This window comes from Lynx rufus, unplaced genomic scaffold (assembly GCF_022079265.1).
Source record: "Lynx rufus isolate CCGP_SWC_20201006 ecotype Redwood Valley unplaced genomic scaffold, mLynRuf1.p SCAF_9, whole genome shotgun sequence".
NCBI lineage: Eukaryota > Metazoa > Chordata > Mammalia > Carnivora > Felidae > Lynx > Lynx rufus.
This window is the reverse complement of record NW_025814897.1, coordinates 99,298,775-99,316,906: the sequence shown is the minus strand read 5'-3', so window position 1 is coordinate 99,316,906 and position 18,132 is coordinate 99,298,775. Positions and strand designations below refer to the sequence as shown.

Here is an 18,132-nt window from a genome sequence, read left to right as displayed (position 1 = left end):
AAAATTAATTATTTACCATCCTCCGTCTTTACTCAGATGTCCTGATGCAGGGATACAGTAAGTTCTGGTGACATATTTTATCACCCATACAAGACCATCTTTGATCTTAGACCACACTAGACCAATTTCCTCTGACCAAAGGAGGTGGGAAATGAGGAAAGCCAGTACATGTAATCCTTATACAACTCAATGAGGTAAGTAATAGACTTTTTTGAAGCTCAGAGAGATTAAGGAACCTGCTAAAGTCTTAACTAATGGCTGATCTAGGTGTGCATGCCAAAGCCTATAGTCTTCCACTATAACCCACAACCTGTCAAAAACAAAAAGCAAAACAAAATAAGAAAAATCCAAAACCCTACAAAGTGTCCCATTTTATACTGTATTATCGAGAAATTCTGGCTATCCATTATAAATACTAGAAAAGAAGCTTAAATTGGTAAACCAGACACTTAAAAGCATTTGTATGGTCTTTAAATTATTTTTTTAATGTTTATTTCTAATTACACATGTAATTATTTTTAAAGATTCCAACAGTACAGAAAAAGCTAAAAACCAATCCCTGTTCCCATTGACAACAGTTGTTATCAGGTTGGTATGCACACTTTAAAAAATACATAATTTGTGAGCTTGGTTTAGTTTTGTTTTTAAATAAATGACACATATTTTTCTGAACCTTGCTTTTTTTTCACTCAACCATGTCTGGAGATCATTTATAAAATAATATGGAACCAACTTACCCTTGCAGTATTTCTCAATGGCAAATATTTCTCTATTAATAAATATTTAAGTTGTTTTCATATTTTCACTATAGCAAATCTTGCTGTGTTGAACATTCTTGTACATGATTCCCTGTGCATATGTGGAAGTTTTTCTATGAAATTGGCATGTGACAGAATGCACATATCTTTGTGGGTTTTTTTCCAGTTTTATTAAGAAATAATTGACAAACATCATCCTATAAGTTTAAAGCATAGAGAGCAACAGTTTGATTTACATATATTATGAAATGATTATCACAATAGGTTTTGCTAACAGTCATGATATAGGTACAATAAAAAGAAAAGAAAAAACATTTTTCTCCTTGTGATGAGAACTCTTAGGATTCACTCTCTTAACTACTTTCCCATGTATCATACAGCAGTGGTAACCATAGTCATTATGCTATACATTACATCTCCAGTCCTCATTTATCTTATAACTAGAAATCTGCACCCTGCCTCTCCTCCACCTCCCTCTGATTCCCTCTCCCACACTGCTTCTGGCAACCACATGTCTGATCTCTTCTTCAATGAGTCTGAGTTTTCGTTTGTTGTTTTCTTTAGATTCCATATATAAGTGAAATCATACAGTATCTGTCTTTCTCTGACTTATTTCACTTAACATAACACCTTCAAGATCCGCCCATGTTGTTACAAATGGTTGGATTTCCTCATTTTTTTGTAGCTGGATAATATTCCACTATATGTATACACCACAACTTCTTTATCCACTCATCCACTGATGGACATTTAGGCTGTTTCCATGTCTTAACTGGTGTAAATAATGTTGCAATGAACATTGGGGTGGAGTTATCTTTTTGACTTAGTGTTTTCATTTCCTTTGGATATATTCCCAGAAATGGAATTGCTGGATCATAGGCTAGTTCTATTTTAATTTTTTGAGGATCCTCTATACTGTTTTCCATAGTGGCTGCACCAGTTTATCATCCCACCAGCATTGCACAAGGGTTCCCCTTACTCCTCATCTTCATGTTTACTTACATATATACAATTGCTTTACAAAGAGTTATTCCAATTTATATTCTTCCCAGCCATGAGAATATCTGTTTTCACTATCCTTGGTCCAAGACTTTGTAATTTTGCCAATTTAACAGTTATAAAATAGCTTTCACTCTAGTTTTAACTTTAGTCTTCTTAAGTACAAATTAAGTTAAGCATATTTACATGTTTATTTGTATTTCTTCTGTTGTGAATAATCTGCCAGTATTCTTTGCCCATTTTCCTCTCTGGTTCTTCTTTCTTCTCCTTTATTTGTAGTTTTTTTTCTAATTCTATATATGTTGGAAATATATATATATATATCTATCTTATGGCTTTTCTTTTAATTTGTTTGTGGTATCTTGCATTGTACAGACATTTTAAGTGTTGATATAGTCAAAAGTATTTTACTGTGGCTTTTGTGCTTTGTGTATTGTTCAGATAGACCCTCTCTACTCCAACTATTTTTTTTCTAGTATGATCTTTAGTTTAAGTAACTGTGTCCCTTACCAAATCATGAATTCACAATTAACATAGTGAGCATAATATAAAAAGAAATTTAAAATTTACCATAGACAAAAATAAAGTAAAAGTGTTAACCCCAAATCAGGCCTCTTCAAACATTAACTAGCTCCAAATATAAAACAGCTGTGTGTCAAGTTTAACTTTGGGAGCCCAGAAAAAATTGTAAGTGAATCACACTGCACACAAATATCCTGATAAACATCCTTGATATAAATGCAGGAGGCTTCCCTTCTCTAATAGCTCTTAATCATTACAGGGTTTGCTTACTGGTAGTTAAACCTATAAATATAATAATAACAACAGCTAACATTTATTAAACTCTCTGTGCAAGACAGCCTTCTAAGCATTTTATGGCTCTTAATTCATTTAATTCTCACAACAAACCTATGAGATGGGTACTTTTCTTTTATCTCCATCTTATAGATGAAAAACGGAAGACTCAGGTATGTAACTTACCCAAAGGTTAACGGTCTAGTGAGTAGCAGAGACAGGTTTGAATCCAGGCCTGTGGTCAAGACTGCACTATACCACAGCCCTTAAAAAGCTATCTATCTGTGCAGCATGACATGTGTCAAATGGAATTTTCTAAGGACAGAGCTACAAATTAAGAAAAGATCTTTCACATTAAAAGTTCATTATAAAACACACAAAACTAATAAAATGCATTTGGGCATCCAAACCACCACAGTGCTGCTATACAGCTGGTCAAACTCAAATACTAAAAGACATGCTGGGGGCAAACAAAACATCACACATATGTTAACATCACCTGTGACAACCAGAAAACAAGAGGTCACCAAAGATCTTTATGTAAAGTGGAGGACAGAAAACTGAGGTCTAGTTCCCTCAACCAATAGAGGTATTGTACAAGTTAACAGCTGTGCAAAGCTGAGTGCTTTGACATTCAAAGAGTCTCTAGTCAGCCATTAATCCTTCCTTCTTCCCTTCTTCCTAAAACTGGTGATTTTTTATATTTGAGGGATGTCAATGAAGGCTAAGTACCTACATCCTATTGCTTCAGTATTTCTAGCCTAAATCTCATAATACAGAATTAGTAGTTTGGAGTCTTGTAATTTCATGTGCCAGAAGCTACAGAAAAAAAAAAAAATTAAGGAGGCATTTACAGAGATCCAAACTTAAAGTACTCAGCTGACCATAACAAAGTGTACTGAGAACATCAGAGAAATCTGAAGTGGCACTTAAGTTTCCCACAGTTACAATCTATGGGACACATGAAGAACCCACGTAATAATTGTCATGACAACAGCTTTGCAAAAACAGTTACTTGTAGAGCAGTATTGTTACCAAATCAACTCCATAAACATTCATAAAACCACAAGTTAAATAAAACCCTATAAAATGACAAACACGGAGTAAATCAAGTGCCACTCATAATGAATGTCATGTCAGGCAGGGAAGCATTAAAGTTACAAGGTGAGGGGCGCCTGGGTAGCTTAGTCAGTTAAGCGTCCAACTTCAGCTCAGGTCATGATCTCACGGTTCACGGGTTTGAGCCCCGCATCGGGCTCTGTGCTCTCGGTCCAGAGCCTGAAGCCTGCTTCTGGTTCTGTGTCTCCCTCTCTCTCCGCCCCTTCCCCCCCCCTCATGCTCTGTCTCTGTCTCTCAAAAAATGAATAAACATTAAAAAAAAATTTTTAAGTTACAAGGTAAAAATTAATTGTGCTGTATAGTCATCAAAGGTTGTAGCCTTTGGGGAAACCCATGCATTTACAGATTATTAGCAATTTTATTTGGGATGCAATTAACTATGAGTATACAGATTAGTGGTTTTGATGCAACAAGGTACTAATGCAATAACTTATCAATTTCTTCGCATTCTGCATTCAAACTATTTCACAGGAACTAGCTGGCACTCACAACAGCTCATATAACAATAAAAGGACCTCATTTAGTCTAATGGCAGAAAGGTACAGAAATAAGTTCTAATTTAAGGCAGCTGAAAACTCATGGGCTTAGAATTCCTGATCCTCTCTCTTCTGCTTGATACTGCCTCCCTATGGAGGTAGGGATTCTCTTTCAAATGAGAGTCTCAAGTGTCAAATCCCCACTCAGAACTCTGTCTACACCCTGCTTATGAGATATGGCTGTAATAATGCCCAATAATCCCTTTGAGTTACTATTTTTGTGATGAAAGTAAAGATACTATTGTAGATATTTATAGAGACTCTAGAGGCTGAGGCCAAAGTGTACAAAAGTCATAGGGTGAATGGAACAGCATAGGCTAGGCCAGCCCTAATTTAGTTTACACAGAAAACTCATGCCAACGCTTACCATATCATCTAAATTAATAGCCTAAACACCAAAGTACCCTATGGAAATATACTTAGGGACCTATTTTACCAGACCAACATAATTTTTGACTCATCATCACTCTCAGCTACATTGCCATGTCCAAGCCTCCCTTTCCTGCCAAGCTCAAGTCAACTGCCACCTTTTTCGTGAAGCTTTTCCTGATTCTCCCCGATCCAGAACTAATCTTTCTTTTCCTGATCTCCCTAAACACTTATTTTAAATATTTCCAATGGCACTTTCTACCTTGATACAGAGTTATTTGTGTTCTACATGTGTTACCTTCTTTGTTAGACTCCCTACTCCTTAAAGACTGATAGTTACCATGACTCATTTATCTTTTATCCCCTTTAACACCCAGGACCATTCAGTGTCTTCCACATACCAGTCATTCAAATATTTACTGAATGAATACATAAACTGTATCACTATTTATACACTGTGGTGTTATTCTTTATTCAACTCAACCATTTCAGGATTGTGCCTCCCAGGTGGGAAACACTAAGTACCAAAACACATTCTGTTACAATATTAGGGTCCTTACAGGAAGCCACTTTTGTCCAGTTCTCAACCCCTCCTTCTGTTGCCTTTTTACTGTTCCTTCCCTCTATTCCAATGAGAAAGCACTTGTTCCTTCCATTGTTACTAAGAGCCTCATTATGTTCAAGGTAAAGTGAAAAAATGCATTCGATGCAATTACCAGTTCCTCACAAATTTGGGGGCTGCTTGTCATTTCAACATCCAAGACTTGAATAAAAGCAAGTCCAAATTCTTTTCACTCCTACGAACGATTTTCTTTTTTTCTTTTTAGACAAAATGGAAGCACCCAGCACAGGAAGCAGTCCTCAGTAAGCCACCGTTCATAAACAGCTTTGCGGCAAGCATAACAAAGGTTCTGTTGTGCTCTTGCGTGGCAGGGCCAGTGAGCAGCAGGGGCAGATGAACTCTTTAAGAAACAAAGGTTCTGTCTTCATGCAAATGTTTGCATTAATAAAAAATGAAAAAAAAAGATACAGAAAATGCAGGCTAGCTGGACATAATAGGTCTCTAAACGGGAGGTTTTTCACATTTTTCAGGCGGAGTCAGCAGGTCTTTTAAAAACTTTGTCATTCTGAACATTTCACAGACATCACAAGAAAGACATGCAAATAACAGAAGCAAATCAAAGGACATCCCGCTGCTCTGCTGGCGCCTCCCTCATCCATGCCTGGTTTGTCATTTTCTGTTAACCCTAGTGCTGGCTGCTGTTTTGTTGCGGAATGGAGTCCCTAGCCCATGTGGCAGTACATGTTCAGCCAGCTGGCCCCTGCACTGATGACATTACAATGCAAGCCATGTACTACCACTCAGGGACACGTGCTGCCAGGCAACAAGTTCCAATGTGGGTTTTTTTACACAGCCGGCTTGCAAATCTGCATGGGAAAGAACCTCTAAACTAACCACTTAATAAGACATGATCTTCTTGAGTGTGAGGATCACTGAGTGGTTCTCTGAAGATGGACCAGTCTTTCAGAATAAAATGTACAATAAGGGCCTTAAAATAAATATACAAAATCTAAAACCTGTGAGGGGAGAGGTACTGTACCATGTGCTCCAGCTGTTATCTCATTTTACCTTCACAACCACCACTTCAGGTAGATATTTACTATCCCCATTTTACAGCTAAGGAAATCGAGGTTTACAGAGGTTATGAACTTGCCCAAGGTCACCCAGCTAATAATGGCAAGCCAAGACTCAAAACTGCCTGATGGCAAATTCTGCTCTACTCTATTCATTTTCCTCACCCCTTACTTCTATGTCTTGTGATTGAAACCCAGCTGACCATATCACAATGACCATATTTACCCACTGCAGGGTCACTGAAGTGTCCCTCTTTCTCCGTCTTAATCATTAGGAGTCTTTATCATTCATTTCTAGATTTTCTTCTTCTTTTTTTTTAATGTTTACTTTTTGAGAGAGAGAGAGAGAGAGAGAGAGAGAGAGAGAGAGAGAGAGAAAGTAGGGGAGGGGCAGAGAGATAGGGAAACACAAAATCTGAAGCAGACTCCAGGCTCTGATCTGTCAGCACAGAGCCAGACATGGGACTTGAACCCATAACCCATGAGATCATGACCTGAGCCTAAGTTGGAAGCTTAACCAACTGAGCCACAGGCACCCCACTATTTTAAGAGTGAGTGGCTTTTTTTGGGGGGGGGGGCGGTTAGGTGATAAGAATCTACTTAAAGCTGCAAATACTTTCTCACAGAAAAAATGCATATAATTTAATATGTTCTACATAATTTAGAGCATTTGAGAACCTCCTAAGGCTCACCTATAGCTCCCCTGAGAGTTCGTGACCTACATGTTAAAAAAAAAAACAAGAAGAACCCAGAACCCACATCTCTCTTCCCAGGAGAACATAGTGGGGTTTCTTTCACAATGATGGCCTATCAAATCCCCTGACCTGAAAACTCCTTGTCCTCCTCCATATCCATTGAACACACTATTCCTTTTCACTAGGACTTGAAATCACTTACGTCCTCCCACAGATTGTCCCACTGGCCTCTCTTGGTTGTACTAAACTTGGAACCAGTAGCCAATCACTTCATTACTATTCTCACCACTGCTCCTGAATGGCACAAGCTTAAGGAGTGGAAGGATTTTAAGATCATATCGTTCAACTCCCATTATTTTATAGATAAAGAAATTGAAGGGATGCCTGGCTGGCTCAGTTGGAGGCACCTGTGGCTCTTGATCTCAAGGTCATGAGTTTGAGCCCCACATGAGGTAGAGACATTACTTAAATGGAACTTAAAAAAAAAAAAAAAGGAAATTGAAATCCTTCCTCATTCTTTTCACTCTTGATTCAGCAATGGAAAGTACTTGGGCTTGCTCAAATGCAGTTCTGAAGTTCTTCATATTTCTATCTATAACCACATTGCCAAAGTTTTTGTTTATACAAAGCAAGCAAATAAGTCATGGCAAAACTAAATTATTTTCAAATACTTTTTTTCATACTATGGACCCAACCTTCTAACAATTTTTTAAGTGTTTATTTATTTATTTTGAGAGAGAGAGAGAGAGAGAGAGCGTGTGTGGGGCAGAGGCAGAGAGAGGGAAAGAGACCAAGAGCATGAGCAAGCAGGGAGAGGGGAAGAGGAAGAAAGAGAATCCCAAGTAGGCTCCGTGCTGTCAGCACAGAGTCTGACATGTGGATTGATCCCATGAACCTTGAGATCATGACGTGAGCCGAAACCAAGAGCCAGACGCTCAACCTACAGAGTCACCCAGGTGTCCCTGAACCCAACCTTCCAAATGGAATAGTCAAATTATATTATCCTGGCTTCTTTTATCCTACTGATAGTCTGTTGAGATCTCTTGTACCAATTATAATCCAGGAAAAATTATAAATAAATTTTGTCTTGTTCTGTAAGTGACAAATGATAATAAGTATTACAAAGAAAGTGTTACCTTTATTTAATATAATGGTTGGCTAGAAGATAATCTAAGTACTGATAATCAGACCACTGGATTATACTAAGACCTTAGTTTGGAGACAGCCAAAGGGGGCAAATTATTACATGCCTTTCTGATAAAGGCAGAAAAAGAGTGCATTTTAGAAAAAGTAAAGAAAGAAGTCATATCAGAGAAAAAAAATGGCTTAGCAGTACTGGAAACTTAGGAGAAACAAAACATAATCCTATCATATAGATTTAAAAGAGCTAGTTGAGGGGTGCCTGGGTGGCTCAGTCAGTTAAGTGTCCAACTTCAGCTCAGTTCATGATCTCACAGTTCACGGGTTCGAACACTGCGCTGGGCTCTGTGCTGACAGCTCAGAGCCTGGAGCCTGTTTCGGATTCGGTGTCTCCCTCTCTCCCTGTCCCTCCTCTGCTTGAGCTCTATCTCTCTCTCAAAAATAAGTAAACGTTAGGGGCACCTGGGTGGCTCAGTCGGTTGGAAGTCCAACTTCAGCTCAGGTTATGAACTTGCTTTCGTGGGTTTGGGCCCCGCGTTGGGCTCTGTGCTGACAGCTCAGAGCCTGGGGCCTGCTTCGGAGTCTGTGTCTCCCTCTCTCTCTGCCCCTCCCCCATTCACACTCTGTCTCTTTCTTTCAAAAATAAATACAGTATGTGTGTTTTTTGTTTTTTTTTAAATAAAAGAGCTAGTTGAATAAAAGCAGTTGTCTACAGAGCATAAGAGAGGAAGAAAGGGGTAAATTGGGACAGAGTGGGAAGAATTCCTCTCAATGCATGTCTCATTATATATTTTTTGAACCTCTGAATGTATGACCTAGTTAAAGCATATGTATACATGTACAATATATATAGTGTATATTAAGTATGTATACATAAGCATATATTAATACTGTAAATGTGCACAGTTAAAAAGATTGCAGGTTGAGACAATGTGGATTCTTTTCTTTTTTCTTTCTTTTTATTTTATTATTATTAAGCGAACTCTTACCCCCAATGTGGGGCTTGAACTCACAACCCCAAGGTCAAGAGTCTCACGATCCACTGACTGAGCAGCCAGGCATGCCAGTGGATTCTTCTAGTAACAGCTTTATTGAGATACAATTCTCTCACCATAAAATCCACCCTTTTTAACATGTACAATTCAACAGTTTTTAGTTGTGCAGCCATCCCCACTACCTAATTTCTTCATTTCTTCAACCCTCCAAAATAAGTACCCATTTGCAGTCAGTTCCTATGCCCTCTTCTCCTAGACCCTGGAAACTATTCATCTATTTTTTTGTCTCTACTGATTTGCCTACTTTGGTCATTTCCTATAAATGGAATCATACAATACGTGGCCTTTTGTGACCGCCTTCTTTCACTTAGCATCTCATTTTTGAGGTTCATCTATATCGTAGCTTGTGTCAATACTTCATTCTTTTTCTTGCTGAACACATTTCATTCTGAGTTTACCACCTTTTGTTTATCCATCCATCAATTGTATTCACCTTCTGGCTATTATGAACAATGCTGCTGTGAATATTTGTGTACAGATTTTTGCACGGACCCTTTTAATTCTCATGGGGATACACCTAGGAGTGGAAGTGCTGATCATATGGTAACTGTATGTTTTATCGCCAAACTGTGTTCAAAAGTGGCTATGTCATTCTATAATCCTACCAGATACGAATGAGCGTGTAATTTCTCCACATTCTTGCCAATACTTGTTATTGCCCAACTTTGTATTTTACCCGTCTTAGTTTGAAGTAGTATCTCATGGCTTTGATTTGCATTTCTTTGGTGAATAATAATATTGAGCACTTTTTCATGTGTTTATTAGCCATATGTATGTCTTCTCCTGAGAAAGGCTTATTCAAAGTCTTTCCTTTTGTTAAATTTTATTTAAGGTTTTATTTTAATTTCAGTATAGTTAACACATAGTATTACATTAGTTTCAGGTGTACAATATAGTGATCCTATGTAATTCTATATATTGCTCAGTGCTCAGTATGATAAGGGTGCTCTTTAATCCCCATCACCTATCATCCATTCCCCACCCCTCTCTCCTCTGGTAAGCATCAGTTTGTTGTCTGTTTCTTGGTCTGTCTTTCTTTTTTACCTTTGCTTGTTTGTTTTGTGTCCTAAACTTCACATATGCATGAGATCATATGGTATTTGTTTTTCTCTGGTTTCACTTAGTATTATACTCTCTAGCTCCATCCATGTTGTTGCATATGGCAAGATTTCATTCTTTTTTATGGCTGAATAATATTCCAGAGACCATGCAGATTCTTATAGGCAATATAGTAGTATTTTTTAAGCTTATTTATTTATTTTAAGAGACAGTGTGTGTGTGTGATGGGGGAACAGGGGTGGGGGAGGAGGAGGAAGAGGAGGAGGAGGAGGAGGAGGGGGAAGAGGAGAGAGGGGGAGAGAGAGAGGGAGAGAGAGAGAGAGAGAATCCCAAGGGGGCTCCATGCTCAGCACAGAGCCTGACATGGGGCTTGATCTCACAACCATGAGATCATGACCTAAGCCGAAATCAAGAGTCGGGCACTCAACTGACTGAGCTTACCCAGGTGTCCCTACAGTAGTATTAATAAAGCATTTATACAGTGGGACTTTGATTTCGTCAGAGATGAGAAAAAAACTAAAGTAAAAGGAACTAAAGACATGTATAGATAAAAAGGTTCAAAATTAAACCAATATACCCCTTGTATTTTCTTGGGTTTTTTTCCTTTCTCATTTTTCTTTCCTTTTTTGTTTACTTAATATTATATTTTTCAAAATTTAATGTAGTACTTTGTTTTGACATTATAAGTATTCCCTTATACAAACATTACTGAACATAAAAATATGTCCCTAGAATTTTTAGTTTTTCCTGTGCAAATCACTTTGCTATTTTCCCTATTGGAGATATATTCTCTTTGATTCCTTCCCTAGTTCCTCCAATTTCCAGTGATCTCTTTTTTTTCTGAATTTCTATTACTTATTACATAGCACTTGATAGCATACTGACTGTTACACTTATTTCATCTGTAAATGTCTTCAACTATATTGCAATGCAATTGAAAACATTGCTTTATTTGTTTAATAATTATTTATTTAATACCTAAGTGTTGTCTTTGTCCTTGAGGAGCTTACCATCTGTTGAGCAACAGACACACAAGTTAATGATTATAATATAGTATGATAATTGTTATAAAGGAGGTATATATAAAAAGTGTAAAGAGAAAGAGTTGCTTTCTTGCCTTAGATAAAGAGTTTCAGAGGAGGAATATTTAAGCTGAGAAAGGAGATGAAAGAATTTGCCACGTGAACAAGTGGAGGGAGGATATTCAATAGAGACATATCAGCACATGCAGAAAGATGAAGATATTTTTTAAAAAATTTAAGTTAAGGGGCGCCTGGGTGGCGCAGTCGGTTAAGCGTCCGGCTTCAGCCAGGTCACGATCTCGCGGTCCGTGAGTTCGAGCCCCGCGTCGGGCTCTGGGCTGATGGCTCAGAGCCTGGAGCCTGTTTCCGATTCTGTGTCTCCCTCTCTCTCTGCCCCTCCCCTGTTCATGCTCTGTCTCTCTCTGTCCCAAAAATAAATAAACGTTGAAAAAAAAATTAAAAAATAAATAAAAAATAAAAAAATAAAAAATTTAAGTTAATTTATTTTGAGAGAGAAAGAGACAGCACAAGTGGGGGAGGGACAAAGAGAGAGACAGAGAGAGAGAATCCCAAGCAGGCTCAGTATTGCCAGTGCAGAGCCTCATGTGGCGCTCGAACCCATGAACGCGTGAGATTGTGACCTGAGCTTGAAACCAAGAGATGCTCAACCAACTGAGCCACCCAGGTGCCCCTTAATTTTTTTTAATGTTTGTTTATTTTTGAGAGAGACAGAGCATGAGCGAGGGAGGGGCAGAGAGAGAGGGAGACAGAATCCGAAGCAGGGTCCAGGCTCCAAGCTGTCAGCACAGAGCCTGACGCAGGGCTCAAACTCACGAACTGTGAGATCATGACCTGAGCTGAAGTCAGACACAACCGACTGAGCCATCCAGGAGCCCCAAGATATTTTTCATATTTGCATGGCAGATCTGAAAAACTAAACACAGTTCAGTACTGCTAAGATATAAGCCTAGACACCATCATCATTACAAAAGGCCTTATAAAGAGCACAGATTTGGGGAAACCACTGAAGGATTTTGAGCAAGAAAGTGACAATCAGAATTCTATTTCTGAAAGATTACTCTGGCAGCACTGTGGAAGAACTGGAGGGAGAAAGGTACAGATACAAGTACAGAGGCACAGATATAACTCAAGCAGTTGTTGAAATGGTCCAGGCCAGAAATAACAAAGACCTGACTTAGGGAAGTTGCAGTAAGAATGACAGATCAAAACAAAAGAGGGATAACCAACAGAAGTTGGTAATTGATTGACTATGAGAAGTAAAAGATGAGAGGGAATTTAGGATGATTTCTGGGCTCCCTTCTGGGGCATTTGGGAATACGATGGCTCCATTTACTAAGATCAAACACAGGAGGAAGAGTCTATAATATATCCCGTATAGATTTTTTGCAGTATCAACCATAGTGCTGAGTACACATATAGTCACTTTATTCTGTTAACCAACTGGCTATACTAAAAAAAAACCAGAGAGCTTTCTGCTTACTGATCTCAACTGACCACTCTCCTGAAGTTGGTATTAATCACCAAGCATCAGCATCAGAAAAGAACTTCTGGGCAGAGGATCACTGGAGTGGACTAATTTATCCAGGAAATAAAATAGGCAGTGTATATGTGAATGTGAGAGGTGTGTGTGTGTGTGTGTGTGTGTGCGTGTGTACACACATGTGCATGTGCATGCACGTGTGTGTGTGCATGCATGTGCTGGGGAGGAAAGGGGAGGACAATTTATAACAGAAGACATCCATATATTTATATAAGGCTGTGACAAAGACTGCTAGTTGCCTACCTCTTCCTCTTTAGAAACATACTCCAATTTTTACCTGGGCTCATGGCCACTGGTATAAAAATCATAGTTTCTCAGCTTCTTTTGTAGCCAGACTTTAATCATGTGATTAAGCTATAAAATAAAAGCACAATATTGTGTGGGTCTTCTAGATAATACTTAAATGGAACTGATTCAGCTGAAAGATGTCCCTTATTTACTACTCATGGATTGTGAGGTAAAAGATGGAATCTCTGGTTAAGATGTTGGAGCAAAAAGATGGAAACCTGAGTCCCTGATTATACTTTGGAGCATACCATACCAGTCATGGACTCTTTTCCACAAAAGAGAAATAATCTAACTTGTTCAAACCATATTATTTTAGGTTTTTCTGCTGTATCCAGACAAACCTGCTGTTAACATACAGCATCTATATATTTTCCCAAAAGTATAAATGGAGGGATCAAATTAATGTATCAATCAGAATGCTCATTGGCCTATTCATGGATCTAGGTTAGCGCATGTGAAAAAGGCACACAGCGTTTCAGATACTTTCCTAGCATTTGGAGAGATGTGCTTACCATTGCTGCAAACAGGTAAGGTCTTAATGACTTTCATAACTTGAACAGTAATATTTCTAACACCCCTGAAAGTTTGCTAAATACTTTCACATACATTATCTCTTTGAACCTTGCAACCAGCCTAGGGGTCAGATAAGACAGGGATTATTATCTCCATTTACACATGAGCAAATTGCCCAAGGTCACACAGCTTGTAAGTGGTAGAACAAAATTTTGAACTTGAATTTCATGAGTGTAAATATTTTCCACCGAATCATAGAATTAGGATAATTCTTACAGAAATTTAGAAAGTTTAAAATGACCCCAATTAATACCAAATAAGTGATATAAACATGATTATCAAACAGACCACAAATCTATGTGTTGATATTTCATAGAACTTACATAAAGACTTTACTTAAAGTTAATTTTTCCACCTACTAACTGAGGAAACATTCTGTTCAGTTGTAGAACTGATGACACACCATGTCCTTCTGTGATGCTGTATCTTGCAGCAGAGTGAACAAATGAGGGGCTGCACATGGATTTAGAGGTAGCAAAAGGGAAGTAAGTAGAACTTCTCTCTAATGACAACTTCTCTTTGGACAATCTAAGTCAGATTCTACTCAGTTCTACCTGTTGGTGGTATAAGATGCTTCTACAATTGCTTCCAGAAATTGTTCTTCAGAAAATGTATACGGCTTAAATAACTGGACTCATGAAGGAAAAGCAAACTGACCTTTCAGTCCAGCTCTTAAAAAAGTGAATTGATCTCATTCCTGCATTGCCATGCTGCAGAATGGCATCCAGGCTCAACAGCACAAGTAAGGGGGTCTCATTATAATCCCTGTCCTACACATGCTTCCTTGGGGTATTATGGAAGGTATTTAACCCTTCAACTTAATGCCTTCATTAGATTATGGGGGAGAAGGATACTTTACTCCCCAGAACTATCTGGAAGGATGAATAAGCAAAAGTAAACATGTTGCTTGTAAAATGTTTAATATAAATGGACATGGAGAATGAAAGTTACTACATTCTTGGGGCGCCTGTGTGGCTCAGTCAGTTAAGCATCCGACTTGGGCTCAGGTCATGATCTCACGGTTGATGAGTTCAAGCCCCACATTGGGCTATGTGCTGACAGTGTGGAGCCTGCTTGGGATTCTCTCTCTCTCTCTCTCTCTCTCCTTCCCCCTGTCCTTCCCCCAACTGTACTCACTCTCAATTAAAATAAATAAATAAACATGAAAAAAAAAAAGAAAATTACTACATTCTCTTCTTTTTCTCTAAATTTTTATTTTGTCTTTCCAAAACAAAATGACCGGTAGAACGCCTCATTAATGGAAATAGTCCAAGGAGAATGTTAAGCTGAGAAGAATCTGAATGGTACTAGAGGGAGAAGGAAAAGAAGTAAAAGAAACTTTACTTTCAATTTCATTTTCTTGAGATTATAAAAGCATGGAGCTGATAGCAATCTTATTAGGTCATCTAATACTTTTTTTTTAAATCAGAAGATCAATATGTTATCGCATTTTAAAACATTTAAAACATAAATCAGAATTCCTTTATCTTAAAATAGCAAGGATTTACGTATCTTTGTGGTCCATTCTTATCAGTGTATATACAGGTTTGTATTGGAGTTCCACTTTTCCCAAAAAATTCATTTCATATGCTTTTTCACACACATAAGTCTTCTTGGGAATTATTTAGTGATATAATATTCTACTGTTCTTAATCTACTTCAGTTTGCTTCTGGATTATTTCCACTTTTTCCTTAAAGATAATATAGCTATAAACATTTTTATACAAACAGTTTCTTTTTCTTTTTGAGTTACTTCCTTGGGATATATTCCCCGAAGTAGGGCTTTAGGATCAAAAGATATGCTCATTTTAATAGCTCTTGTTATGGATTGCAAAATTGCTCTCCAGAAAGATGTTATCCCCTTTAAGAAATAGAGAATGATTTCTTTGCAGACATCTCAATATAAAGCTTTAACTGACTCAAAAGGGTCTTCATTTTCAAAGCTTAAATTATTGGTGAACCTGAATACATAGTTAGGTTATCTTTCCTTTTATACAGACTTTTAAAATTTAATTGTAAAAGCAACACACAAATATAATAGAATACAGGCGGGTATGAAGTAAACAGTAAGGCTTCCTAACTTGTAAATACTCTCTTAATTCAATCTCCTAGAGTATTCACTGTTAAAAGATTGTTATACATCCTTCCAGAACTTTTTCTATATGTGATCATACATATATTTGCAAATGTTCATAACATGATTTTTTTACAGAAATGTAATCACACTGTACTCTGTAACTTATTTTTTCACTTAAAACTTCACATATATCTTTCTGTGTTAATGAGTGTAACTCATTTTTTTAATGCTGCTTAGGAATATCTATTATGTTTATTATACCTATTAATTTATTAACCATTCTCTTGATAGCCATGCAGACTGACTCTAATTTTTCACTTTTACAAAGTATAGTGCACATGAACAAACTCTTAAGTAATTTCCTTATGCCCTGAAGGGACTTTGTTACTGTAACATAAATTTGTACCACTTATTTCCTTTACATGTCATATATTAACTTTTAGTTCTCATATTCATTGTGATTTTCTCTATCTTGTCACTTTCTTTCTATCTTTGTTATTTGTCCTACAGAAATTAAAAAAACATTCTATCTACATATCCATCTGTTCTCAAACATTGGTTTATGTCATAAAAGTATGTCAGGGGTATGTATACTTGATTATTTTTTTCCTGGATGTAAAAGTATTTTAACATTTTAATTCAACTAGGGGTGCCCAGGTGGCTGAGTCAGTTAAGAATTGGAATTCTTGATTTTGGCTCAGGTCATGATCTCACAGTTCCTGAGCTACAGCAATGAGCCTGTTTGGGATTCTCTCTCTCCCTCTGTCTATCTGACTGTCTCTCTCTATCTCTCTTAAAATAAATAAACTTAAAAAAAAAAACATTTTGGAGCACCTGGGTGGCTCAGTCGGTTAAACATCCGACTTCAGCTCAAGATCAAGATCTTGATCTCACGGTTTGTGGGTCCAAACCCTGTATCAGGCTCTGTGCTGACAGTACAGAGCCTGCATGGGAGTCTCTCTCCCTTTCTCTCTGCCCCTCTCCCACTCATGCTTTCTCTCTCTCTCAACATAAATAAACTTTAAAAATAAAAATAAAGATACAAATAAAAAATAAAACATTTTAATTCAGCCAGAATTCATTGTACCATAAGGTAGAAGGTGCGAATCTAAATTTATTCCTTCTATAGTCCTTCCAATGATCTCAACTAAGAACTTTTTCACATTATTTGCTACACTTAGTTTGTCACAAATTACACGGATATGTATTTTGGCATCTATTTCTGGGACCTCAATTCTGTTTTTTTTTTTAATGGTTATTTATTTATTCTGAAAGAGAGTGAGAGTGGGAGAGGGGCAGAGAGAGAGAGAGAGAGAGAGAGAGAGAGAGAATTCCAAGCAGGCTCCATACTGCCAGTGGAGATGCAGGGTTGAAACAAACTGCAAGATCATGACCTGAGCTGAAATCAAGAGTCGGATGCTTAACCAACTAAGCCAACCAGGTGCCCCTATTTTTTTTTTTAAGTTAAAAACTAAAATAATTAAAAAAATTTTTTTTAACATTTATTCATTTTTGAGAGACAGAGACAGAGCGTGAGTGGGAAAGGGGCAGAGAGAGAGGGAGACACAGAGCCTGAAGCAGGCTCCAGACTCTGAGCTGTCAGCACAGAGCCCAACACGGGGCTCGAACTCACAGACTGTGAGATCATGACCTCACAGTCTGTGAGGTCATGATCTCTAGGAAGGGAGGGAGAGGAAGACAAAGAGAGAGGGGGAGAGAGAGAGAGAGAGAGAGAGAAGAGAGAGAGAGAGAGAGAGAGAGAGAGAGAGAGAGAGAGAGAGAGAGAGAATCCTAAGCAGGCTCCATGCTCAATGCAGAGCCTGACATGGGGCTCGATCCTATGACCCTGGGGATCATGACCTGAGCCAAAATCAAGAGTCAGACGTTCAACTGACTGAGCCACCCTGGCACCCCTATATTTAATAAATATTTTAGAAGGAAGACTAGTATTGCATTTCTGCCGCACTATTTGCTAGAAATTTATTAAGGATTTTTCACACTTTTGTTTATATCTCAAAATAGTTTATAGTTTCCTCTTTTAGGATTATTTTTGCCAGGTCTGAGGATGATTCAACGTACCATTACCCTTTTAACTGAACCGAAAAAGAATAATATTAGCCAATATTTATGGAGTTCTATGTGCCAGGAACAGTTCTAAGAGTTTTATTCATTTAATCTTCATAATAGTCTTATTACTATTCATTTCACAAATTAGGAAACTGAGCATAGACAGGACAAGTAATTTGCCCAAGCTCACATAGCTATTAAGGAATATCAAATCATTAAAACAATTTTGAACAAGAACAACAAAATTGGAGGTCTTATTCTACCTGATTTCAAGGCTTGTGACAAAGGCAGTAATTAAGACAGTATGGTATTAGCATAAAGATAAATATATCTAGTTACGAAATAGAAGAGAGAATCTACAAATATATACATATAAATATGACC

At 37.6% G+C, this 18,132-nt stretch overlaps 1 protein-coding gene across 3 annotated transcripts in view; it reads right to left on the bottom strand.

Annotated features, from left to right (window-relative positions):
* The window catches only part of CSTPP1 (centriolar satellite-associated tubulin polyglutamylase complex regulator 1), a 197,779-nt gene that overhangs the window by 154,640 nt on the left and 25,007 nt on the right, over nt 1-18,132 (bottom strand). Inside the window, exon 1 of one of the 3 annotated variants that reach the window (XM_047070635.1) lies at nt 2,739-2,788. The exons of the other annotated variants lie outside the window; for them this stretch is intronic. The gene's annotated coding sequence lies outside the window, so the exon portion shown is untranslated. Of the gene's footprint in view, nt 1-2,738; nt 2,789-18,132 lie in introns of those variants that run through there. 3 annotated transcript variants of the gene reach the window in all.